This window comes from Hoplias malabaricus, chromosome 15 (genome assembly GCF_029633855.1).
Source record: "Hoplias malabaricus isolate fHopMal1 chromosome 15, fHopMal1.hap1, whole genome shotgun sequence".
Classification (NCBI taxonomy): Eukaryota; Metazoa; Chordata; class Actinopteri; order Characiformes; family Erythrinidae; genus Hoplias; species Hoplias malabaricus.
The window spans coordinates 25,111,980-25,134,606 of NC_089814.1; the positions used below are offsets into that span (position 1 = coordinate 25,111,980).

Consider the following 22,627-nt stretch of genomic DNA (forward strand, 5'->3'; position numbering starts at 1 on the left):
GGCAGCCGCATTGCTTTTATTTGGAAAATAAAAGCCACACAAGTCAAGACGAGGATTAAACAGGTAGCAAAGAGAAGAGACGCTAATCCTGGCTTTAGTAAGCCTTGCGTTTCCGCCCGGCATCGATCCGGGGAGCTTTCGCGTGTTAGGCAAACGTGATAACCACTACACTACAGAAACCAGCCGCTGGCCAGACAGACAGTCTGCCGTTCGGGTCATGGTGGACAGTGACATGGCACTTCGACATTACGGAGAACCCAAACAGCCTGGAGGGGCAGCCACGGCTTGACGCGGATCATAATAGGACTTCAAGCAATGACGTTCGTGCAAACGGCCTAGGTCCAGCTTCCGCCCGCTGTGGCGTTGGTGGTATAGTGGTGAGCGTAGCTGCCTTCCAAGCAGTTGACCCGGGTTCGATTCCCGGCCAACGCATTCACTTTAAAACACGTTTCTCCAACAGCTGCCACGGTTTGCGAAGCGAATTGTTTTGCAAATCTACATAGCGCAAGAAAATCACCCTTTCTCCCCGTCGGGGAATCGAACCCCGGTCTTCCGCGTGACAGGCGGAGATACTGTCCACTATACTAACGAGGACGACTGCGCAGGGCCAGTGGGGCTGTGGGAGAACCACCACTACGAAAGCATGGACGACACTTTGAACGAATTCCTTTAGGCTGCACTTAGTCCTGTTTTTTTTCTTTTGATATCAGCTAAAATTGGCCAAATCCTAAGACCTTGAAAATAAAAGCCACAGAGGTCAAGACGAGGATTAAACGGCTAGCAAAGAGAAGAGACGCGCCTTGTGTTTCTGCCCGGCATCGATCCGGGGACCTTTCGCGTGTGAGGCGAACGTGATAACCACTACACTACAGAAACCAGCCGCTGAGCAAACAGACAGTCTCCCGTTCGGCTCATGGTGGACAGTCACATGGCACTTCGACATTCCGGAGAACCCAAACAGACTGGAGGGGCAGCCGCATTGCTTTTATTTGGAAAATAAAAGCCACACAAGTCAAGACGAGGATTAAACAGGTAGCAAAGAGAAGAGACGCTAATCCTGGCTTTAGTAAGCCTTGCGTTTCCGCCCGGCATCGATCCGGGGAGCTTTCGCGTGTTAGGCAAACGTGATAACCACTACACTACAGAAACCAGCCGCTGGCCAGACAGACAGTCTGCCGTTCGGGTCATGGTGGACAGTGACATGGCACTTCGACATTACGGAGAACCCAAACAGCCTGGAGGGGCAGCCACGGCTTGACGCGGATCATAATAGGACTTCAAGCAATGACGTTCGTGCAAACGGCCTAGGTCCAGCTTCCGCCCGCTGTGGCGTTGGTGGTATAGTGGTGAGCGTAGCTGCCTTCCAAGCAGTTGACCCGGGTTCGATTCCCGGCCAACGCATTCACTTTAAAACACGTTTCTCCAACAGCTGCCACGGTTTGCGAAGCGAATTGTTTTGCAAATCTACATAGCGCAAGAAAATCACCCTTTCTCCCCGTCGGGGAATCGAACCCCGGTCTTCCGCGTGACAGGCGGAGATACTGTCCACTATACTAACGAGGACGACTGCGCAGGGCCAGTGGGGCTGTGGGAGAACCACCACTACGAAAGCATGGACGACACTTTGAACGAATTCCTTTAGGCTGCACTTAGTCCTGTTTTTTTTCTTCTGATATCAGCTAAAATTGGCCAAATCCTAAGACCTTGAAAATAAAAGCCACAGAGGTCAAGACGAGGATTAAACGGCTAGCAAAGAGAAGAGAGGCGCCTTGTGTTTCTGCCCGGCATCGATCCGGGGACCTTTCGCGTGTGAGGCGAACGTGATAACCACTACACTACAGAAACCAGCCGCTGAGCAAACAGACAGTCTCCCGTTCGGCTCATGGTGGACAGTCACATGGCACTTCGACATTCCGGAGAACCCAAACAGACTGGAGGGGCAGCCGCATTGCTTTTATTTGGAAAATAAAAGCCACACAAGTCAAGACGAGGATTAAACAGGTAGCAAAGAGAAGAGACGCTAATCCTGGCTTTAGTAAGCCTTGCGTTTCCGCCCGGCATCGATCCGGGGAGCTTTCGCGTGTTAGGCAAACGTGATAACCACTACACTACAGAAACCAGCCGCTGGCCAAACAGACAGTCTGCCGTTCGGGTCATGGTGGACAGTGACATGGCACTTCGACATTACGGAGAACCCAAACAGCCTGGAGGGGCAGCCACGGCTTGACGCGGATCATAATAGGACTTCAAGCAATGACGTTCGTGCAAACGGCCTAGGTCCAGCTTCCGCCCGCTGTGGCGTTGGTGGTATAGTGGTGAGCATAGCTGCCTTCCAAGCAGTTGACCCGGGTTCGATTCCCGGCCAACGCATTCACTTTAAAACACGTTTCTCCAACAGCTGCCACGGTTTGCGAAGCGAATTGTTTTGCAAATCTACATAGCGCAAGAAAATCACCTTTCTCCCCGTCAGGGAATCGAACCCCAGTCTTCCGCGTGACAGGCGGAGATACTGTCCACTATACTAACGAGGACGACTGCGCAGGGCCAGTGGGGCTGTGGGAGAACCACCACTACGAAAGCATGGACGACACTTTGAACGAATTCCTTTAGGCTGCACTTAGTCCTGTTTTTTTTCTTTTGATATCAGCTAAAATTGGTCAAATCCTAAGACCTTGAAAATAAAAGCCACAGAGGTCAAGACGAGGATTAAACGGCTAGCAAAGAGAAGAGACGCGCCTTGTGTTTCTGCCCGGCATCGATCCGGGGACCTTTCGCGTGTGAGGCGAACGTGATAACCACTACACTACAGAAACCAGCCGCTGAGCAAACAGACAGTCTCCCGTTCGGCTCATGGTGGACAGTCACATGGCACTTCGACATTCCGGAGAACCCAAACAGACTGGAGGGGCAGCCGCATTGCTTTTATTTGGAAAATAAAAGCCACACAAGTCAAGACGAGGATTAAACAGGTAGCAAAGAGAAGAGACGCTAATCCTGGCTTTAGTAAGCCTTGCGTTTCCGCCCGGCATCGATCCGGGGAGCTTTCGCGTGTTAGGCAAACGTGATAACCACTACACTACAGAAACCAGCCGCTGGCCAGACAGACAGTCTGCCGTTCGGGTCATGGTGGACAGTGACATGGCACTTCGACATTACGGAGAACCCAAACAGCCTGGAGGGGCAGCCACGGCTTGACGCGGATCATAATAGGACTTCAAGCAATGACGTTGGTGCAAACGGCCTAGGTCCAGCTTCCGCCCGCTGTGGCGTTGGTGGTATAGTGGTGAGCGTAGCTGCCTTCCAAGCAGTTGACCTGGGTTCGATTCCCGGCCAACGCATTCACTTTAAAACACGTTTCTCCAACAGCTGCCACGGTTTGCGAAGCGAATTGTTTTGCAAATCTACATAGCGCAAGAAAATCACCCTTTCTCCCCGTCGGGGAATCGAACCCCGGTCTTCCGCGTGATAGGCGGAGATACTGTCCACTATACTAACGAGGACGACTGCGCAGGGCCAGTGGGGCTGTGGGAGAACCACCACTACGAAAGCATGGACGACACTTTGAACGAATTCCTTTAGGCTGCACTTAGTCCTGTTTTTTTTCTTTTGATATCAGCTAAAATTGGCCAAATCCTAAGACCTTGAAAATAAAAGCCACAGAGGTCAAGACGAGGATTAAACGGCTAGCAAAGAGAAGAGACGCGCCTTGTGTTTCTGCCCGGCATCGATCCGGGGACCTTTCGCGTGTGAGGCGAACGTGATAACCACTACACTACAGAAACCAGCCGCTGAGCAAACAGACAGTCTCCCGTTCGGCTCATGGTGGACAGTCACATGGCACTTCGACATTCCGGAGAACCCAAACAGACTGGAGGGGCAGCCGCATTGCTTTTATTTGGAAAATAAAAGCCACACAAGTCAAGACGAGGATTAAACAGGTAGCAAAGAGAAGAGACGCTAATCCTGGCTTTAGTAAGCCTTGCGTTTCCGCCCGGCATCGATCCGGGGAGCTTTCGCGTGTTAGGCAAACGTGATAACCACTACACTACAGAAACCAGCCGCTGGCCAAACAGACAGTCTGCCGTTCGGGTCATGGTGGACAGTGACATGGCACTTCGACATTACGGAGAACCCAAACAGCCTGGAGGGGCAGCCACGGCTTGACGCGGATCATAATAGGACTTCAAGCAATGACGTTCGTGCAAACGGCCTAGGTCCAGCTTCCGCCCGCTGTGGCGTTGGTGGTATAGTGGTGAGCATAGCTGCCTTCCAAGCAGTTGACCCGGGTTCGATTCCCGGCCAACGCATTCACTTTAAAACACGTTTCTCCAACAGCTGCCACGGTTTGCGAAGCGAATTGTTTTGCAAATCTACATAGCGCAAGAAAATCACCTTTCTCCCCGTCAGGGAATCGAACCCCAGTCTTCCGCGTGACAGGCGGAGATACTGTCCACTATACTAACGAGGACGACTGCGCAGGGCCAGTGGGGCTGTGGGAGAACCACCACTACGAAAGCATGGACGACACTTTGAACGAATTCCTTTAGGCTGCACTTAGTCCTGTTTTTTTTCTTTTGATATCAGCTAAAATTGGTCAAATCCTAAGACCTTGAAAATAAAAGCCACAGAGGTCAAGACGAGGATTAAACGGCTAGCAAAGAGAAGAGACGCGCCTTGTGTTTCTGCCCGGCATCGATCCGGGGACCTTTCGCGTGTGAGGCGAACGTGATAACCACTACACTACAGAAACCAGCCGCTGAGCAAACAGACAGTCTCCCGTTCGGCTCATGGTGGACAGTCACATGGCACTTCGACATTCCGGAGAACCCAAACAGACTGGAGGGGCAGCCGCATTGCTTTTATTTGGAAAATAAAAGCCACACAAGTCAAGACGAGGATTAAACAGGTAGCAAAGAGAAGAGACGCTAATCCTGGCTTTAGTAAGCCTTGCGTTTCCGCCCGGCATCGATCCGGGGAGCTTTCGCGTGTTAGGCAAACGTGATAACCACTACACTACAGAAACCAGCCGCTGGCCAGACAGACAGTCTGCCGTTCGGGTCATGGTGGACAGTGACATGGCACTTCGACATTACGGAGAACCCAAACAGCCTGGAGGGGCAGCCACGGCTTGACGCGGATCATAATAGGACTTCAAGCAATGACGTTGGTGCAAACGGCCTAGGTCCAGCTTCCGCCCGCTGTGGCGTTGGTGGTATAGTGGTGAGCGTAGCTGCCTTCCAAGCAGTTGACCTGGGTTCGATTCCCGGCCAACGCATTCACTTTAAAACACGTTTCTCCAACAGCTGCCACGGTTTGCGAAGCGAATTGTTTTGCAAATCTACATAGCGCAAGAAAATCACCCTTTCTCCCCGTCGGGGAATCGAACCCCGGTCTTCCGCGTGATAGGCGGAGATACTGTCCACTATACTAACGAGGACGACTGCGCAGGGCCAGTGGGGCTGTGGGAGAACCACCACTACGAAAGCATGGACGACACTTTGAACGAATTCCTTTAGGCTGCACTTAGTCCTGTTTTTTTTCTTTTGATATCAGCTAAAATTGGCCAAATCCTAAGACCTTGAAAATAAAAGCCACAGAGGTCAAGACGAGGATTAAACGGCTAGCAAAGAGAAGAGACGCGCCTTGTGTTTCTGCCCGGCATCGATCCGGGGACCTTTCGCGTGTGAGGCGAACGTGATAACCACTACACTACAGAAACCAGCCGCTGAGCAAACAGACAGTCTCCCGTTCGGCTCATGGTGGACAGTCACATGGCACTTCGACATTCCGGAGAACCCAAACAGACTGGAGGGGCAGCCGCATTGCTTTTATTTGGAAAATAAAAGCCACACAAGTCAAGACGAGGATTAAACAGGTAGCAAAGAGAAGAGACGCTAATCCTGGCTTTAGTAAGCCTTGCGTTTCCGCCCGGCATCGATCCGGGGAGCTTTCGCGTGTTAGGCAAACGTGATAACCACTACACTACAGAAACCAGCCGCTGGCCAGACAGACAGTCTGCCGTTCGGGTCATGGTGGACAGTGACATGGCACTTCGACATTACGGAGAACCCAAACAGCCTGGAGGGGCAGCCACGGCTTGACGCGGATCATAATAGGACTTCAAGCAATGACGTTCGTGCAAACGGCCTAGGTCCAGCTTCCGCCCGCTGTGGCGTTGGTGGTATAGTGGTGAGCGTAGCTGCCTTCCAAGCAGTTGACCCGGGTTCGATTCCCGGCCAACGCATTCACTTTAAAACACGTTTCTCCAACAGCTGCCACGGTTTGCGAAGCGAATTGTTTTGCAAATCTACATAGCGCAAGAAAATCACCCTTTCTCCCCGTCGGGGAATCGAACCCCGGTCTTCCGCGTGACAGGCGGAGATACTGTCCACTATACTAACGAGGACGACTGCGCAGGGCCAGTGGGGCTGTGGGAGAACCACCACTACGAAAGCATGGACGACACTTTGAACGAATTCCTTTAGGCTGCACTTAGTCCTGTTTTTTTTCTTCTGATATCAGCTAAAATTGGCCAAATCCTAAGACCTTGAAAATAAAAGCCACAGAGGTCAAGACGAGGATTAAACGGCTAGCAAAGAGAAGAGAGGCGCCTTGTGTTTCTGCCCGGCATCGATCCGGGGACCTTTCGCGTGTGAGGCGAACGTGATAACCACTACACTACAGAAACCAGCCGCTGAGCAAACAGACAGTCTCCCGTTCGGCTCATGGTGGACAGTCACATGGCACTTCGACATTCCGGAGAACCCAAACAGACTGGAGGGGCAGCCGCATTGCTTTTATTTGGAAAATAAAAGCCACACAAGTCAAGACGAGGATTAAACAGGTAGCAAAGAGAAGAGACGCTAATCCTGGCTTTAGTAAGCCTTGCGTTTCCGCCCGGCATCGATCCGGGGAGCTTTCGCGTGTTAGGCAAACGTGATAACCACTACACTACAGAAACCAGCCGCTGGCCAAACAGACAGTCTGCCGTTCGGGTCATGGTGGACAGTGACATGGCACTTCGACATTACGGAGAACCCAAACAGCCTGGAGGGGCAGCCACGGCTTGACGCGGATCATAATAGGACTTCAAGCAATGACGTTCGTGCAAACGGCCTAGGTCCAGCTTCCGCCCGCTGTGGCGTTGGTGGTATAGTGGTGAGCATAGCTGCCTTCCAAGCAGTTGACCCGGGTTCGATTCCCGGCCAACGCATTCACTTTAAAACACGTTTCTCCAACAGCTGCCACGGTTTGCGAAGCGAATTGTTTTGCAAATCTACATAGCGCAAGAAAATCACCTTTCTCCCCGTCGGGGAATCGAACCCCGGTCTTCCGCGTGACAGGCGGAGATACTGTCCACTATACTAACGAGGACGACTGCGCAGGGCCAGTGGGGCTGTGGGAGAACCACCACTACGAAAGCATGGACGACACTTTGAACGAATTCCTTTAGGCTGCACTTAGTCCTGTTTTTTTTCTTCTGATATCAGCTAAAATTGGCCAAATCCTAAGACCTTGAAAATAAAAGCCACAGAGGTCAAGACGAGGATTAAACGGCTAGCAAAGAGAAGAGAGGCGCCTTGTGTTTCTGCCCGGCATCGATCCGGGGACCTTTCGCGTGTGAGGCGAACGTGATAACCACTACACTACAGAAACCAGCCGCTGAGCAAACAGACAGTCTCCCGTTCGGCTCATGGTGGACAGTCACATGGCACTTCGACATTCCGGAGAACCCAAACAGACTGGAGGGGCAGCCGCATTGCTTTTATTTGGAAAATAAAAGCCACACAAGTCAAGACGAGGATTAAACAGGTAGCAAAGAGAAGAGACGCTAATCCTGGCTTTAGTAAGCCTTGCGTTTCCGCCCGGCATCGATCCGGGGAGCTTTCGCGTGTTAGGCAAACGTGATAACCACTACACTACAGAAACCAGCCGCTGGCCAAACAGACAGTCTGCCGTTCGGGTCATGGTGGACAGTGACATGGCACTTCGACATTACGGAGAACCCAAACAGCCTGGAGGGGCAGCCACGGCTTGACGCGGATCATAATAGGACTTCAAGCAATGACGTTCGTGCAAACGGCCTAGGTCCAGCTTCCGCCCGCTGTGGCGTTGGTGGTATAGTGGTGAGCATAGCTGCCTTCCAAGCAGTTGACCCGGGTTCGATTCCCGGCCAACGCATTCACTTTAAAACACGTTTCTCCAACAGCTGCCACGGTTTGCGAAGCGAATTGTTTTGCAAATCTACATAGCGCAAGAAAATCACCTTTCTCCCCGTCAGGGAATCGAACCCCAGTCTTCCGCGTGACAGGCGGAGATACTGTCCACTATACTAACGAGGACGACTGCGCAGGGCCAGTGGGGCTGTGGGAGAACCACCACTACGAAAGCATGGACGACACTTTGAACGAATTCCTTTAGGCTGCACTTAGTCCTGTTTTTTTTCTTTTGATATCAGCTAAAATTGGCCAAATCCTAAGACCTTGAAAATAAAAGCCACAGAGGTCAAGACGAGGATTAAACGGCTAGCAAAGAGAAGAGACGCGCCTTGTGTTTCTGCCCGGCATCGATCCGGGGACCTTTCGCGTGTGAGGCGAACGTGATAACCACTACACTACAGAAACCAGCCGCTGAGCAAACAGACAGTCTCCCGTTCGGCTCATGGTGGACAGTCACATGGCACTTCGACATTCCGGAGAACCCAAACAGACTGGAGGGGCAGCCGCATTGCTTTTATTTGGAAAATAAAAGCCACACAAGTCAAGACGAGGATTAAACAGGTAGCAAAGAGAAGAGACGCTAATCCTGGCTTTAGTAAGCCTTGCGTTTCCGCCCGGCATCGATCCGGGGAGCTTTCGCGTGTTAGGCAAACGTGATAACCACTACACTACAGAAACCAGCCGCTGGCCAGACAGACAGTCTGCCGTTCGGGTCATGGTGGACAGTGACATGGCACTTCGACATTACGGAGAACCCAAACAGCCTGGAGGGGCAGCCACGGCTTGACGCGGATCATAATAGGACTTCAAGCAATGACGTTGGTGCAAACGGCCTAGGTCCAGCTTCCGCCCGCTGTGGCGTTGGTGGTATAGTGGTGAGCGTAGCTGCCTTCCAAGCAGTTGACCTGGGTTCGATTCCCGGCCAACGCATTCACTTTAAAACACGTTTCTCCAACAGCTGCCACGGTTTGCGAAGCGAATTGTTTTGCAAATCTACATAGCGCAAGAAAATCACCCTTTCTCCCCGTCGGGGAATCGAACCCCGGTCTTCCGCGTGATAGGCGGAGATACTGTCCACTATACTAACGAGGACGACTGCGCAGGGCCAGTGGGGCTGTGGGAGAACCACCACTACGAAAGCATGGACGACACTTTGAACGAATTCCTTTAGGCTGCACTTAGTCCTGTTTTTTTTCTTTTGATATCAGCTAAAATTGGCCAAATCCTAAGACCTTGAAAATAAAAGCCACAGAGGTCAAGACGAGGATTAAACGGCTAGCAAAGAGAAGAGACGCGCCTTGTGTTTCTGCCCGGCATCGATCCGGGGACCTTTCGCGTGTGAGGCGAACGTGATAACCACTACACTACAGAAACCAGCCGCTGAGCAAACAGACAGTCTCCCGTTCGGCTCATGGTGGACAGTCACATGGCACTTCGACATTCCGGAGAACCCAAACAGACTGGAGGGGCAGCCGCATTGCTTTTATTTGGAAAATAAAAGCCACACAAGTCAAGACGAGGATTAAACAGGTAGCAAAGAGAAGAGACGCTAATCCTGGCTTTAGTAAGCCTTGCGTTTCCGCCCGGCATCGATCCGGGGAGCTTTCGCGTGTTAGGCAAACGTGATAACCACTACACTACAGAAACCAGCCGCTGGCCAGACAGACAGTCTGCCGTTCGGGTCATGGTGGACAGTGACATGGCACTTCGACATTACGGAGAACCCAAACAGCCTGGAGGGGCAGCCACGGCTTGACGCGGATCATAATAGGACTTCAAGCAATGACGTTCGTGCAAACGGCCTAGGTCCAGCTTCCGCCCGCTGTGGCGTTGGTGGTATAGTGGTGAGCGTAGCTGCCTTCCAAGCAGTTGACCCGGGTTCGATTCCCGGCCAACGCATTCACTTTAAAACACGTTTCTCCAACAGCTGCCACGGTTTGCGAAGCGAATTGTTTTGCAAATCTACATAGCGCAAGAAAATCACCCTTTCTCCCCGTCGGGGAATCGAACCCCGGTCTTCCGCGTGACAGGCGGAGATACTGTCCACTATACTAACGAGGACGACTGCGCAGGGCCAGTGGGGCTGTGGGAGAACCACCACTACGAAAGCATGGACGACACTTTGAACGAATTCCTTTAGGCTGCACTTAGTCCTGTTTTTTTTCTTCTGATATCAGCTAAAATTGGCCAAATCCTAAGACCTTGAAAATAAAAGCCACAGAGGTCAAGACGAGGATTAAACGGCTAGCAAAGAGAAGAGAGGCGCCTTGTGTTTCTGCCCGGCATCGATCCGGGGACCTTTCGCGTGTGAGGCGAACGTGATAACCACTACACTACAGAAACCAGCCGCTGAGCAAACAGACAGTCTCCCGTTCGGCTCATGGTGGACAGTCACATGGCACTTCGACATTCCGGAGAACCCAAACAGACTGGAGGGGCAGCCGCATTGCTTTTATTTGGAAAATAAAAGCCACACAAGTCAAGACGAGGATTAAACAGGTAGCAAAGAGAAGAGACGCTAATCCTGGCTTTAGTAAGCCTTGCGTTTCCGCCCGGCATCGATCCGGGGAGCTTTCGCGTGTTAGGCAAACGTGATAACCACTACACTACAGAAACCAGCCGCTGGCCAAACAGACAGTCTGCCGTTCGGGTCATGGTGGACAGTGACATGGCACTTCGACATTACGGAGAACCCAAACAGCCTGGAGGGGCAGCCACGGCTTGACGCGGATCATAATAGGACTTCAAGCAATGACGTTCGTGCAAACGGCCTAGGTCCAGCTTCCGCCCGCTGTGGCGTTGGTGGTATAGTGGTGAGCATAGCTGCCTTCCAAGCAGTTGACCCGGGTTCGATTCCCGGCCAACGCATTCACTTTAAAACACGTTTCTCCAACAGCTGCCACGGTTTGCGAAGCGAATTGTTTTGCAAATCTACATAGCGCAAGAAAATCACCTTTCTCCCCGTCGGGGAATCGAACCCCGGTCTTCCGCGTGACAGGCGGAGATACTGTCCACTATACTAACGAGGACGACTGCGCAGGGCCAGTGGGGCTGTGGGAGAACCACCACTACGAAAGCATGGACGACACTTTGAACGAATTCCTTTAGGCTGCACTTAGTCCTGTTTTTTTTCTTCTGATATCAGCTAAAATTGGCCAAATCCTAAGACCTTGAAAATAAAAGCCACAGAGGTCAAGACGAGGATTAAACGGCTAGCAAAGAGAAGAGACGCGCCTTGTGTTTCTGCCCGGCATCGATCCGGGGACCTTTCGCGTGTGAGGCGAACGTGATAACCACTACACTACAGAAACCAGCCGCTGAGCAAACAGACAGTCTCCCGTTCGGCTCATGGTGGACAGTCACATGGCACTTCGACATTCCGGAGAACCCAAACAGACTGGAGGGGCAGCCGCATTGCTTTTATTTGGAAAATAAAAGCCACACAAGTCAAGACGAGGATTAAACAGGTAGCAAAGAGAAGAGACGCTAATCCTGGCTTTAGTAAGCCTTGCGTTTCCGCCCGGCATCGATCCGGGGAGCTTTCGCGTGTTAGGCAAACGTGATAACCACTACACTACAGAAACCAGCCGCTGGCCAGACAGACAGTCTGCCGTTCGGGTCATGGTGGACAGTGACATGGCACTTCGACATTACGGAGAACCCAAACAGCCTGGAGGGGCAGCCACGGCTTGACGCGGATCATAATAGGACTTCAAGCAATGACGTTCGTGCAAACGGCCTAGGTCCAGCTTCCGCCCGCTGTGGCGTTGGTGGTATAGTGGTGAGCGTAGCTGCCTTCCAAGCAGTTGACCCGGGTTCGATTCCCGGCCAACGCATTCACTTTAAAACACGTTTCTCCAACAGCTGCCACGGTTTGCGAAGCGAATTGTTTTGCAAATCTACATAGCGCAAGAAAATCACCCTTTCTCCCCGTCGGGGAATCGAACCCCGGTCTTCCGCGTGACAGGCGGAGATACTGTCCACTATACTAACGAGGACGACTGCGCAGGGCCAGTGGGGCTGTGGGAGAACCACCACTACGAAAGCATGGACGACACTTTGAACGAATTCCTTTAGGCTGCACTTAGTCCTGTTTTTTTTCTTCTGATATCAGCTAAAATTGGCCAAATCCTAAGACCTTGAAAATAAAAGCCACAGAGGTCAAGACGAGGATTAAACGGCTAGCAAAGAGAAGAGACGCGCCTTGTGTTTCTGCCCGGCATCGATCCGGGGACCTTTCGCGTGTGAGGCGAACGTGATAACCACTACACTACAGAAACCAGCCGCTGAGCAAACAGACAGTCTCCCGTTCGGCTCATGGTGGACAGTCACATGGCACTTCGACATTCCGGAGAACCCAAACAGACTGGAGGGGCAGCCGCATTGCTTTTATTTGGAAAATAAAAGCCACACAAGTCAAGACGAGGATTAAACAGGTAGCAAAGAGAAGAGACGCTAATCCTGGCTTTAGTAAGCCTTGCGTTTCCGCCCGGCATCGATCCGGGGAGCTTTCGCGTGTTAGGCAAACGTGATAACCACTACACTACAGAAACCAGCCGCTGGCCAAACAGACAGTCTGCCGTTCGGGTCATGGTGGACAGTGACATGGCACTTCGACATTACGGAGAACCCAAACAGCCTGGAGGGGCAGCCACGGCTTGACGCGGATCATAATAGGACTTCAAGCAATGACGTTCGTGCAAACGGCCTAGGTCCAGCTTCCGCCCGCTGTGGCGTTGGTGGTATAGTGGTGAGCATAGCTGCCTTCCAAGCAGTTGACCCGGGTTCGATTCCCGGCCAACGCATTCACTTTAAAACACGTTTCTCCAACAGCTGCCACGGTTTGCGAAGCGAATTGTTTTGCAAATCTACATAGCGCAAGAAAATCACCTTTCTCCCCGTCGGGGAATCGAACCCCGGTCTTCCGCGTGACAGGCGGAGATACTGTCCACTATACTAACGAGGACGACTGCGCAGGGCCAGTGGGGCTGTGGGAGAACCACCACTACGAAAGCATGGACGACACTTTGAACGAATTCCTTTAGGCTGCACTTAGTCCTGTTTTTTTTCTTCTGATATCAGCTAAAATTGGCCAAATCCTAAGACCTTGAAAATAAAAGCCACAGAGGTCAAGACGAGGATTAAACGGCTAGCAAAGAGAAGAGACGCGCCTTGTGTTTCTGCCCGGCATCGATCCGGGGACCTTTCGCGTGTGAGGCGAACGTGATAACCACTACACTACAGAAACCAGCCGCTGAGCAAACAGACAGTCTCCCGTTCGGCTCATGGTGGACAGTCACATGGCACTTCGACATTCCGGAGAACCCAAACAGACTGGAGGGGCAGCCGCATTGCTTTTATTTGGAAAATAAAAGCCACACAAGTCAAGACGAGGATTAAACAGGTAGCAAAGAGAAGAGACGCTAATCCTGGCTTTAGTAAGCCTTGCGTTTCCGCCCGGCATCGATCCGGGGAGCTTTCGCGTGTTAGGCAAACGTGATAACCACTACACTACAGAAACCAGCCGCTGGCCAGACAGACAGTCTGCCGTTCGGGTCATGGTGGACAGTGACATGGCACTTCGACATTACGGAGAACCCAAACAGCCTGGAGGGGCAGCCACGGCTTGACGCGGATCATAATAGGACTTCAAGCAATGACGTTCGTGCAAACGGCCTAGGTCCAGCTTCCGCCCGCTGTGGCGTTGGTGGTATAGTGGTGAGCGTAGCTGCCTTCCAAGCAGTTGACCCGGGTTCGATTCCCGGCCAACGCATTCACTTTAAAACACGTTTCTCCAACAGCTGCCACGGTTTGCGAAGCGAATTGTTTTGCAAATCTACATAGCGCAAGAAAATCACCCTTTCTCCCCGTCGGGGAATCGAACCCCGGTCTTCCGCGTGACAGGCGGAGATACTGTCCACTATACTAACGAGGACGACTGCGCAGGGCCAGTGGGGCTGTGGGAGAACCACCACTACGAAAGCATGGACGACACTTTGAACGAATTCCTTTAGGCTGCACTTAGTCCTGTTTTTTTTCTTCTGATATCAGCTAAAATTGGCCAAATCCTAAGACCTTGAAAATAAAAGCCACAGAGGTCAAGACGAGGATTAAACGGCTAGCAAAGAGAAGAGAGGCGCCTTGTGTTTCTGCCCGGCATCGATCCGGGGACCTTTCGCGTGTGAGGCGAACGTGATAACCACTACACTACAGAAACCAGCCGCTGAGCAAACAGACAGTCTCCCGTTCGGCTCATGGTGGACAGTCACATGGCACTTCGACATTCCGGAGAACCCAAACAGACTGGAGGGGCAGCCGCATTGCTTTTATTTGGAAAATAAAAGCCACACAAGTCAAGACGAGGATTAAACAGGTAGCAAAGAGAAGAGACGCTAATCCTGGCTTTAGTAAGCCTTGCGTTTCCGCCCGGCATCGATCCGGGGAGCTTTCGCGTGTTAGGCAAACGTGATAACCACTACACTACAGAAACCAGCCGCTGGCCAGACAGACAGTCTGCCGTTCGGGTCATGGTGGACAGTGACATGGCACTTCGACATTACGGAGAACCCAAACAGCCTGGAGGGGCAGCCACGGCTTGACGCGGATCATAATAGGACTTCAAGCAATGACGTTCGTGCAAACGGCCTAGGTCCAGCTTCCGCCCGCTGTGGCGTTGGTGGTATAGTGGTGAGCGTAGCTGCCTTCCAAGCAGTTGACCCGGGTTCGATTCCCGGCCAACGCATTCACTTTAAAACACGTTTCTCCAACAGCTGCCACGGTTTGCGAAGCGAATTGTTTTGCAAATCTACATAGCGCAAGAAAATCACCCTTTCTCCCCGTCGGGGAATCGAACCCCGGTCTTCCGCGTGACAGGCGGAGATACTGTCCACTATACTAACGAGGACGACTGCGCAGGGCCAGTGGGGCTGTGGGAGAACCACCACTACGAAAGCATGGACGACACTTTGAACGAATTCCTTTAGGCTGCACTTAGTCCTGTTTTTTTTCTTCTGATATCAGCTAAAATTGGCCAAATCCTAAGACCTTGAAAATAAAAGCCACAGAGGTCAAGACGAGGATTAAACGGCTAGCAAAGAGAAGAGAGGCGCCTTGTGTTTCTGCCCGGCATCGATCCGGGGACCTTTCGCGTGTGAGGCGAACGTGATAACCACTACACTACAGAAACCAGCCGCTGAGCAAACAGACAGTCTCCCGTTCGGCTCATGGTGGACAGTCACATGGCACTTCGACATTCCGGAGAACCCAAACAGACTGGAGGGGCAGCCGCATTGCTTTTATTTGGAAAATAAAAGCCACACAAGTCAAGACGAGGATTAAACAGGTAGCAAAGAGAAGAGACGCTAATCCTGGCTTTAGTAAGCCTTGCGTTTCCGCCCGGCATCGATCCGGGGAGCTTTCGCGTGTTAGGCAAACGTGATAACCACTACACTACAGAAACCAGCCGCTGGCCAAACAGACAGTCTGCCGTTCGGGTCATGGTGGACAGTGACATGGCACTTCGACATTACGGAGAACCCAAACAGCCTGGAGGGGCAGCCACAGCTTGACGCGGATCATAATAGGACTTCAAGCAATGACGTTCGTGCAAACGGCCTAGGTCCAGCTTCCCCCCGCTGTGGCGTTGGTGGTATAGTGGTGAGCATAGCTGCCTTCCAAGCAGTTGACCCGGGTTCGATTCCCGGCCAACGCATTCACTTTAAAACACGTTTCTCCAACAGCTGCCACGGTTTGCGAAGCGAATTGTTTTGCAAATCTACATAGCGCAAGAAAATCACCTTTCTCCCCGTCGGGGAATCGAACCCCGGTCTTCCGCGTGACAGGCGGAGATACTGTCCACTATACTAACGAGGACGACTGCGCAGGGCCAGTGGGGCTGTGGGAGAACCACCACTACGAAAGCATGGACGACACTTTGAACGAATTCCTTTAGGCTGCACTTAGTCCTGTTTTTTTTCTTCTGATATCAGCTAAAATTGGCCAAATCCTAAGACCTTGAAAATAAAAGCCACAGAGGTCAAGACGAGGATTAAACGGCTAGCAAAGAGAAGAGACGCGCCTTGTGTTTCTGCCCGGCATCGATCCGGGGACCTTTCGCGTGTGAGGCGAACGTGATTACCACTACACTACAGAAACCAGCCGCTGAGCAAACAGACAGTCTCCCGTTCGGCTCATGGTGGACAGTCACATGGCACTTCGACATTCCGGAGAACCCAAACAGACTGGAGGGGCAGCCGCATTGCTTTTATTTGGAAAATAAAAGCCACACAAGTCAAGACAAGGATTAAACAGGTAGCAAAGAGAAGAGACGCTAATCCTGGCTTTAGTAAGCCTTGCGTTTCCGCCCGGCATCGATCCGGGGAGCTTTCGCGTGTTAGGCAAACGTGATAACCACTACACTACAGAAACCAGCCGCTGGCCAAACAGACAGTCTGCCGTTCGGGTCATGGTGGACAGTGACATGGCACTTCGACATTACGGAGAACCCAAACAGCCTGGAGGGGCAGCCACGGCTTGACGCGGATCATAATAGGACTTCAAGCAATGACGTTCGTGCAAACGGCCTAGGTCCAGCTTCCGCCCGCTGTGGCGTTGGTGGTATAGTGGTGAGCATAGCTGCCTTCCAAGCAGTTGACCCGGGTTCGATTCCCGGCCAAGGCATTCACTTTAAAACACGTTTCTCCAACAGCTGCCACGGTTTGCGAAGCGAATTGTTTTGCAAATCTACATAGCGCAAGAAAATCACCTTTCTCCCCGTCGGGGAATCGAACCCCGGTCTTCCGCGTGACAGGCGGAGATACTGTCCACTATACTAACGAGGACGACTGCGCAGGGCCAGTGGGGCTGTGGGAGAACCACCACTACGAAAGCATGGACGACACTTTGAACGAATTCCTTTAGGCTGCACTTAGTCCTGTTTTTTTTCTTCTGATATCAGCTAAAATTGGCCAAATCCTAAGACCTTGAAAATAAAAGCCACAGAGGTCAAGACGAGGATTAAACGGCTAGCAAAGAGAAGAGACGCGCCTTGTGTTTCTGCCCGGCATCGATCCGGGGACCTTTCGCGTGTGAGGCGAACGTGATAACCACTACACTACAGAAACCAGCCGCTGAGCAAACAGACAGTCTCCCGTTCGGCTCATGGTGGACAGTCACATGGCACTTCGACATTCCGGAGAACCCAAACAGACTGGAGGGGCAGCCGCATTGCTTTTATTTGGAAAATAAAAGCCACACAAGTCAAGACGAGGATTAAACAGGTAGCAAAGAGAAGAGACGCTAATCCTGGCTTTAGTAAGCCTTGCGTTTCCGCCCGGCATCGATCCGGGGAGCTTTCGCGTGTTAGGCAAACGTGATAACCACTACACTACAGAAACCAGCCGCTGGCCAGACAGACAGTCTGCCGTTCGGGTCATGGTGGACAGTGACATGGCACTTCGACATTACGGAGAACCCAAACAGCCTGGAGGGGCAGCCACGGCTTGACGCGGATCATAATAGGACTTCAAGCAATGACGTTCGTGCAAACGGCCTAGGTCCAGCTTCCGCCCGCTGTGGCGTTGGTGGTATAGTGGTGAGCGTAGCTGCCTTCCAAGCAGTTGACCCGGGTTCGATTCCCGGCCAACGCATTCACTTTAAAACACGTTTCTCCAACAGCTGCCACGGTTTGCGAAGCGAATTGTTTTGCAAATCTACATAGCGCAAGAAAATCACCCTTTCTCCCCGTCGGGGAATCGAACCCCGGTCTTCCGCGTGACAGGCGGAGATACTGTCCACTATACTAACGAGGACGACTGCGCAGGGCCAGTGGGGCTGTGGGAGAACCACCACTACGAAAGCATGGACGACACTTTGAACGAATTCCTTTAGGCTGCACTTAGTCCTGTTTTTTTTCTTCTGATATCAGCTAAAATTGGCCAAATCCTAAGACCTTGAAAATAAAAGCCACAGAGGTCAAGACGAGGATTAAACGGCTAGCAAAGAGAAGAGAGGCGCCTTGTGTTTCTGCCCGGCATCGATCCGGGGACCTTTCGCGTGTGAGGCGAACGTGATAACCACTACACTACAGAAACCAGCCGCTGAGCAAACAGACAGTCTCCCGTTCGGCTCATGGTGGACAGTCACATGGCACTTCGACATTCCGGAGAACCCAAACAGACTGGAGGGGCAGCCGCATTGCTTTTATTTGGAAAATAAAAGCCACACAAGTCAAGACGAGGATTAAACAGGTAGCAAAGAGAAGAGACGCTAATCCTGGCTTTAGTAAGCCTTGCGTTTCCGCCCGGCATCGATCCGGGGAGCTTTCGCGTGTTAGGCAAACGTGATAACCACTACACTACAGAAACCAGCCGCTGGCCAGACAGACAGTCTGCCGTTCGGGTCATGGTGGACAGTGACATGGCACTTCGACATTACGGAGAACCCAAACAGCCTGGAGGGGCAGCCACGGCTTGACGCGGATCATAATAGGACTTCAAGCAATGACGTTCGTGCAAACGGCCTAGGTCCAGCTTCCGCCCGCTGTGGCGTTGGTGGTATAGTGGTGAGCGTAGCTGCCTTCCAAGCAGTTGACCCGGGTTCGATTCCCGGCCAACGCATTCACTTTAAAACACGTTTCTCCAACAGCTGCCACGGTTTGCGAAGCGAATTGTTTTGCAAATCTACATAGCGCAAGAAAATCACCCTTTCTCCCCGTCGGGGAATCGAACCCCGGTCTTCCGCGTGACAGGCGGAGATACTGTCCACTATACTAACGAGGACGACTGCGCAGGGCCAGTGGGGCTGTGGGAGAACCACCACTACGAAAGCATGGACGACACTTTGAACGAATTCCTTTAGGCTGCACTTAGTCCTGTTTTTTTTCTTCTGATATCAGCTAAAATTGGCCAAATCCTAAGACCTTGAAAATAAAAGCCACAGAGGTCAAGACGAGGATTAAACGGCTAGCAAAGAGAAGAGAGGCGCCTTGTGTTTCTGCCCGGCATCGATCCGGGGACCTTTCGCGTGTGAGGCGAACGTGATAACCACTACACTACAGAAACCAGCCGCTGAGCAAACAGACAGTCTCCCGTTCGGCTCATGGTGGACAGTCACATGGCACTTCGACATTCCGGAGAACCCAAACAGACTGGAGGGGCAGCCGCATTGCTTTTATTTGGAAAATAAAAGCCACACAAGTCAAGACGAGGATTAAACAGGTAGCAAAGAGAAGAGACGCTAATCCTGGCTTTAGTAAGCCTTGCGTTTCCGCCCGGCATCGATCCGGGGAGCTTTCGCGTGTTAGGCAAACGTGATAACCACTACACTACAGAAACCAGCCGCTGGCCAAACAGACAGTCTGCCGTTCGGGTCATGGTGGACAGTGACATGGCACTTCGACATTACGGAGAACCCAAACAGCCTGGAGGGGCAGCCACAGCTTGACGCGGATCATAATAGGACTTCAAGCAATGACGTTCGTGCAAACGGCCTAGGTCCAGCTTCCCCCCGCTGTGGCGTTGGTGGTATAGTGGTGAGCATAGCTGCCTTCCAAGCAGTTGACCCGGGTTCGATTCCCGGCCAACGCATTCACTTTAAAACACGTTTCTCCAACAGCTGCCACGGTTTGCGAAGCGAATTGTTTTGCAAATCTACATAGCGCAAGAAAATCACCTTTCTCCCCGTCGGGGAATCGAACCCCGGTCTTCCGCGTGACAGGCGGAGATACTGTCCACTATACTAACGAGGACGACTGCGCAGGGCCAGTGGGGCTGTGGGAGAACCACCACTACGAAAGCATGGACGACACTTTGAACGAATTCCTTTAGGCTGCACTTAGTCCTGTTTTTTTTCTTCTGATATCAGCTAAAATTGGCCAAATCCTAAGACCTTGAAAATAAAAGCCACAGAGGTCAAGACGAGGATTAAACGGCTAGCAAAGAGAAGAGACGCGCCTTGTGTTTCTGCCCGGCATCGATCCGGGGACCTTTCGCGTGTGAGGCGAACGTGATTACCACTACACTACAGAAACCAGCCGCTGAGCAAACAGACAGTCTCCCGTTCGGCTCATGGTGGACAGTCACATGGCACTTCGACATTCCGGAGAACCCAAACAGACTGGAGGGGCAGCCGCATTGCTTTTATTTGGAAAATAAAAGCCACACAAGTCAAGACAAGGATTAAACAGGTAGCAAAGAGAAGAGACGCTAATCCTGGCTTTAGTAAGCCTTGCGTTTCCGCCCGGCATCGATCCGGGGAGCTTTCGCGTGTTAGGCAAACGTGATAACCACTACACTACAGAAACCAGCCGCTGGCCAAACAGACAGTCTGCCGTTCGGGTCATGGTGGACAGTGACATGGCACTTCGACATTACGGAGAACCCAAACAGCCTGGAGGGGCAGCCACGGCTTGACGCGGATCATAATAGGACTTCAAGCAATGACGTTCGTGCAAACGGCCTAGGTCCAGCTTCCGCCCGCTGTGGCGTTGGTGGTATAGTGGTGAGCATAGCTGCCTTCCAAGCAGTTGACCCGGGTTCGATTCCCGGCCAAGGCATTCACTTTAAAACACGTTTCTCCAACAGCTGCCACGGTTTGCGAAGCGAATTGTTTTGCAAATCTACATAGCGCAAGAAAATCACCTTTCTCCCCGTCGGGGAATCGAACCCCGGTCTTCCGCGTGACAGGCGGAGATACTGTCCACTATACTAACGAGGACGACTGCGCAGGGCCAGTGGGGCTGTGGGAGAACCACCACTACGAAAGCATGGACGACACTTTGAACGAATTCCTTTAGGCTGCACTTAGTCCTGTTTTTTTTCTTCTGATATCAGCTAAAATTGGCCAAATCCTAAGACCTTGAAAATAAAAGCCACAGAGGTCAAGACGAGGATTAAACGGCTAGCAAAGAGAAGAGACGCGCCTTGTGTTTCTGCCCGGCATCGATCCGGGGACCTTTCGCGTGTGAGGCGAACGTGATAACCACTACACTACAGAAACCAGCCGCTGAGCAAACAGACAGTCTCCCGTTCGGCTCATGGTGGACAGTCACATGGCACTTCGACATTCCGGAGAACCCAAACAGACTGGAGGGGCAGCCGCATTGCTTTTATTTGGAAAATAAAAGCCACACAAGTCAAGACGAGGATTAAACAGGTAGCAAAGAGAAGAGACGCTAATCCTGGCTTTAGTAAGCCTTGCGTTTCCGCCCGGCATCGATCCGGGGAGCTTTCGCGTGTTAGGCAAACGTGATAACCACTACACTACAGAAACCAGCCGCTGGCCAGACAGACAGTCTGCCGTTCGGGTCATGGTGGACAGTGACATGGCACTTCGACATTACGGAGAACCCAAACAGCCTGGAGGGGCAGCCACGGCTTGACGCGGATCATAATAGGACTTCAAGCAATGACGTTCGTGCAAACGGCCTAGGTCCAGCTTCCGCCCGCTGTGGCGTTGGTGGTATAGTGGTGAGCGTAGCTGCCTTCCAAGCAGTTGACCTGGGTTCGATTCCCGGCCAACGCATTCACTTTAAAACACGTTTCTCCAACAGCTGCCACGGTTTGCGAAGCGAATTGTTTTGCAAATCTACATAGCGCAAGAAAATCACCCTTTCTCCCCGTCGGGGAATCGAACCCCGGTCTTCCGCGTGATAGGCGGAGATACTGTCCACTATACTAACGAGGACGACTGCGCAGGGCCAGTGGGGCTGTGGGAGAACCACCACTACGAAAGCATGGACGACACTTTGAACGAATTCCTTTAGGCTGCACTTAGTCCTGTTTTTTTTCTTCTGATATCAGCTAAAATTGGCCAAATCCTAAGACCTTGAAAATAAAAGCCACAGAGGTCAAGACGAGGATTAAACGGCTAGCAAAGAGAAGAGACGCGCCTTGTGTTTCTGCCCGGCATCGATCCGGGGACCTTTCGCGTGTGAGGCGAACGTGATAACCACTACACTACAGAAACCAGCCGCTGAGCAAACAGACAGTCTCCCGTTCGGCTCATGGTGGACAGTCACATGGCACTTCGACATTCCGGAGAACCCAAACAGACTGGAGGGGCAGCCGCATTGCTTTTATTTGGAAAATAAAAGCCACACAAGTCAAGACGAGGATTAAACAGGTAGCAAAGAGAAGAGACGCTAATCCTGGCTTTAGTAAGCCTTGCGTTTCCGCCCGGCATCGATCCGGGGAGCTTTCGCGTGTTAGGCAAACGTGATAACCACTACACTACAGAAACCAGCCGCTGGCCAGACAGACAGTCTGCCGTTCGGGTCATGGTGGACAGTGACATGGCACTTCGACATTACGGAGAACCCAAACAGCCTGGAGGGGCAGCCACGGCTTGACGCGGATCATAATAGGACTTCAAGCAATGACGTTCGTGCAAACGGCCTAGGTCCAGCTTCC

At 52.1% G+C, this 22,627-nt stretch overlaps 40 non-coding genes across 40 annotated transcripts; 20 read left to right on the top strand and 20 right to left on the bottom strand.

Annotated features, from left to right (window-relative positions):
- Window positions 1-360: 360 nt before the first annotated feature.
- On the top strand, window positions 361-432 carry trnag-ucc (transfer RNA glycine (anticodon UCC)). The gene has a single exon. It is a non-coding gene; the product is annotated as a tRNA-Gly (tRNA).
- A 90-nt stretch (window positions 433-522) lies between these two features.
- trnad-guc (transfer RNA aspartic acid (anticodon GUC)) lies at window positions 523-594 on the bottom strand. The gene has a single exon. It is a non-coding gene; the product is annotated as a tRNA-Asp (tRNA).
- Window positions 595-1,329: 735 nt separating this feature from the next.
- Window positions 1,330-1,401, top strand: trnag-ucc (transfer RNA glycine (anticodon UCC)). Its single transcript has one exon. It is a non-coding gene; the product is annotated as a tRNA-Gly (tRNA).
- Window positions 1,402-1,491: 90 nt separating this feature from the next.
- trnad-guc (transfer RNA aspartic acid (anticodon GUC)) lies at window positions 1,492-1,563 on the bottom strand. The gene has a single exon. It is a non-coding gene; the product is annotated as a tRNA-Asp (tRNA).
- Window positions 1,564-2,298: 735 nt separating this feature from the next.
- trnag-ucc (transfer RNA glycine (anticodon UCC)) lies at window positions 2,299-2,370 on the top strand. Its single transcript has one exon. It is a non-coding gene; the product is annotated as a tRNA-Gly (tRNA).
- A 1,058-nt stretch (window positions 2,371-3,428) lies between these two features.
- Window positions 3,429-3,500, bottom strand: trnad-auc (transfer RNA aspartic acid (anticodon AUC)). Its single transcript has one exon. It is a non-coding gene; the product is annotated as a tRNA-Asp (tRNA).
- A 735-nt stretch (window positions 3,501-4,235) lies between these two features.
- On the top strand, window positions 4,236-4,307 carry trnag-ucc (transfer RNA glycine (anticodon UCC)). The gene has a single exon. It is a non-coding gene; the product is annotated as a tRNA-Gly (tRNA).
- A 1,058-nt stretch (window positions 4,308-5,365) lies between these two features.
- Window positions 5,366-5,437, bottom strand: trnad-auc (transfer RNA aspartic acid (anticodon AUC)). Its single transcript has one exon. It is a non-coding gene; the product is annotated as a tRNA-Asp (tRNA).
- A 735-nt stretch (window positions 5,438-6,172) lies between these two features.
- trnag-ucc (transfer RNA glycine (anticodon UCC)) lies at window positions 6,173-6,244 on the top strand. Its single transcript has one exon. It is a non-coding gene; the product is annotated as a tRNA-Gly (tRNA).
- Window positions 6,245-6,334: 90 nt separating this feature from the next.
- On the bottom strand, window positions 6,335-6,406 carry trnad-guc (transfer RNA aspartic acid (anticodon GUC)). The gene has a single exon. It is a non-coding gene; the product is annotated as a tRNA-Asp (tRNA).
- Window positions 6,407-7,141: 735 nt separating this feature from the next.
- On the top strand, window positions 7,142-7,213 carry trnag-ucc (transfer RNA glycine (anticodon UCC)). Its single transcript has one exon. It is a non-coding gene; the product is annotated as a tRNA-Gly (tRNA).
- An 89-nt stretch (window positions 7,214-7,302) lies between these two features.
- Window positions 7,303-7,374, bottom strand: trnad-guc (transfer RNA aspartic acid (anticodon GUC)). Its single transcript has one exon. It is a non-coding gene; the product is annotated as a tRNA-Asp (tRNA).
- A 735-nt stretch (window positions 7,375-8,109) lies between these two features.
- On the top strand, window positions 8,110-8,181 carry trnag-ucc (transfer RNA glycine (anticodon UCC)). Its single transcript has one exon. It is a non-coding gene; the product is annotated as a tRNA-Gly (tRNA).
- Window positions 8,182-9,239: 1,058 nt separating this feature from the next.
- On the bottom strand, window positions 9,240-9,311 carry trnad-auc (transfer RNA aspartic acid (anticodon AUC)). Its single transcript has one exon. It is a non-coding gene; the product is annotated as a tRNA-Asp (tRNA).
- Window positions 9,312-10,046: 735 nt separating this feature from the next.
- trnag-ucc (transfer RNA glycine (anticodon UCC)) lies at window positions 10,047-10,118 on the top strand. Its single transcript has one exon. It is a non-coding gene; the product is annotated as a tRNA-Gly (tRNA).
- A 90-nt stretch (window positions 10,119-10,208) lies between these two features.
- trnad-guc (transfer RNA aspartic acid (anticodon GUC)) lies at window positions 10,209-10,280 on the bottom strand. The gene has a single exon. It is a non-coding gene; the product is annotated as a tRNA-Asp (tRNA).
- Window positions 10,281-11,015: 735 nt separating this feature from the next.
- On the top strand, window positions 11,016-11,087 carry trnag-ucc (transfer RNA glycine (anticodon UCC)). The gene has a single exon. It is a non-coding gene; the product is annotated as a tRNA-Gly (tRNA).
- An 89-nt stretch (window positions 11,088-11,176) lies between these two features.
- On the bottom strand, window positions 11,177-11,248 carry trnad-guc (transfer RNA aspartic acid (anticodon GUC)). The gene has a single exon. It is a non-coding gene; the product is annotated as a tRNA-Asp (tRNA).
- A 735-nt stretch (window positions 11,249-11,983) lies between these two features.
- trnag-ucc (transfer RNA glycine (anticodon UCC)) lies at window positions 11,984-12,055 on the top strand. The gene has a single exon. It is a non-coding gene; the product is annotated as a tRNA-Gly (tRNA).
- Window positions 12,056-12,145: 90 nt separating this feature from the next.
- On the bottom strand, window positions 12,146-12,217 carry trnad-guc (transfer RNA aspartic acid (anticodon GUC)). Its single transcript has one exon. It is a non-coding gene; the product is annotated as a tRNA-Asp (tRNA).
- A 735-nt stretch (window positions 12,218-12,952) lies between these two features.
- Window positions 12,953-13,024, top strand: trnag-ucc (transfer RNA glycine (anticodon UCC)). The gene has a single exon. It is a non-coding gene; the product is annotated as a tRNA-Gly (tRNA).
- Window positions 13,025-13,113: 89 nt separating this feature from the next.
- trnad-guc (transfer RNA aspartic acid (anticodon GUC)) lies at window positions 13,114-13,185 on the bottom strand. The gene has a single exon. It is a non-coding gene; the product is annotated as a tRNA-Asp (tRNA).
- Window positions 13,186-13,920: 735 nt separating this feature from the next.
- On the top strand, window positions 13,921-13,992 carry trnag-ucc (transfer RNA glycine (anticodon UCC)). The gene has a single exon. It is a non-coding gene; the product is annotated as a tRNA-Gly (tRNA).
- A 90-nt stretch (window positions 13,993-14,082) lies between these two features.
- trnad-guc (transfer RNA aspartic acid (anticodon GUC)) lies at window positions 14,083-14,154 on the bottom strand. The gene has a single exon. It is a non-coding gene; the product is annotated as a tRNA-Asp (tRNA).
- A 735-nt stretch (window positions 14,155-14,889) lies between these two features.
- trnag-ucc (transfer RNA glycine (anticodon UCC)) lies at window positions 14,890-14,961 on the top strand. The gene has a single exon. It is a non-coding gene; the product is annotated as a tRNA-Gly (tRNA).
- A 90-nt stretch (window positions 14,962-15,051) lies between these two features.
- trnad-guc (transfer RNA aspartic acid (anticodon GUC)) lies at window positions 15,052-15,123 on the bottom strand. Its single transcript has one exon. It is a non-coding gene; the product is annotated as a tRNA-Asp (tRNA).
- Window positions 15,124-15,858: 735 nt separating this feature from the next.
- trnag-ucc (transfer RNA glycine (anticodon UCC)) lies at window positions 15,859-15,930 on the top strand. Its single transcript has one exon. It is a non-coding gene; the product is annotated as a tRNA-Gly (tRNA).
- An 89-nt stretch (window positions 15,931-16,019) lies between these two features.
- On the bottom strand, window positions 16,020-16,091 carry trnad-guc (transfer RNA aspartic acid (anticodon GUC)). Its single transcript has one exon. It is a non-coding gene; the product is annotated as a tRNA-Asp (tRNA).
- Window positions 16,092-16,826: 735 nt separating this feature from the next.
- trnag-ucc (transfer RNA glycine (anticodon UCC)) lies at window positions 16,827-16,898 on the top strand. The gene has a single exon. It is a non-coding gene; the product is annotated as a tRNA-Gly (tRNA).
- Window positions 16,899-16,987: 89 nt separating this feature from the next.
- Window positions 16,988-17,059, bottom strand: trnad-guc (transfer RNA aspartic acid (anticodon GUC)). Its single transcript has one exon. It is a non-coding gene; the product is annotated as a tRNA-Asp (tRNA).
- A 735-nt stretch (window positions 17,060-17,794) lies between these two features.
- On the top strand, window positions 17,795-17,866 carry trnag-ucc (transfer RNA glycine (anticodon UCC)). The gene has a single exon. It is a non-coding gene; the product is annotated as a tRNA-Gly (tRNA).
- A 90-nt stretch (window positions 17,867-17,956) lies between these two features.
- Window positions 17,957-18,028, bottom strand: trnad-guc (transfer RNA aspartic acid (anticodon GUC)). The gene has a single exon. It is a non-coding gene; the product is annotated as a tRNA-Asp (tRNA).
- A 735-nt stretch (window positions 18,029-18,763) lies between these two features.
- Window positions 18,764-18,835, top strand: trnag-ucc (transfer RNA glycine (anticodon UCC)). The gene has a single exon. It is a non-coding gene; the product is annotated as a tRNA-Gly (tRNA).
- A 90-nt stretch (window positions 18,836-18,925) lies between these two features.
- trnad-guc (transfer RNA aspartic acid (anticodon GUC)) lies at window positions 18,926-18,997 on the bottom strand. Its single transcript has one exon. It is a non-coding gene; the product is annotated as a tRNA-Asp (tRNA).
- Window positions 18,998-19,732: 735 nt separating this feature from the next.
- trnag-ucc (transfer RNA glycine (anticodon UCC)) lies at window positions 19,733-19,804 on the top strand. The gene has a single exon. It is a non-coding gene; the product is annotated as a tRNA-Gly (tRNA).
- Window positions 19,805-19,893: 89 nt separating this feature from the next.
- Window positions 19,894-19,965, bottom strand: trnad-guc (transfer RNA aspartic acid (anticodon GUC)). The gene has a single exon. It is a non-coding gene; the product is annotated as a tRNA-Asp (tRNA).
- Window positions 19,966-20,700: 735 nt separating this feature from the next.
- Window positions 20,701-20,772, top strand: trnag-ucc (transfer RNA glycine (anticodon UCC)). Its single transcript has one exon. It is a non-coding gene; the product is annotated as a tRNA-Gly (tRNA).
- Window positions 20,773-20,861: 89 nt separating this feature from the next.
- On the bottom strand, window positions 20,862-20,933 carry trnad-guc (transfer RNA aspartic acid (anticodon GUC)). The gene has a single exon. It is a non-coding gene; the product is annotated as a tRNA-Asp (tRNA).
- Window positions 20,934-21,668: 735 nt separating this feature from the next.
- Window positions 21,669-21,740, top strand: trnag-ucc (transfer RNA glycine (anticodon UCC)). The gene has a single exon. It is a non-coding gene; the product is annotated as a tRNA-Gly (tRNA).
- Window positions 21,741-21,830: 90 nt separating this feature from the next.
- On the bottom strand, window positions 21,831-21,902 carry trnad-auc (transfer RNA aspartic acid (anticodon AUC)). The gene has a single exon. It is a non-coding gene; the product is annotated as a tRNA-Asp (tRNA).
- Window positions 21,903-22,627: the final 725 nt, after the last annotated feature.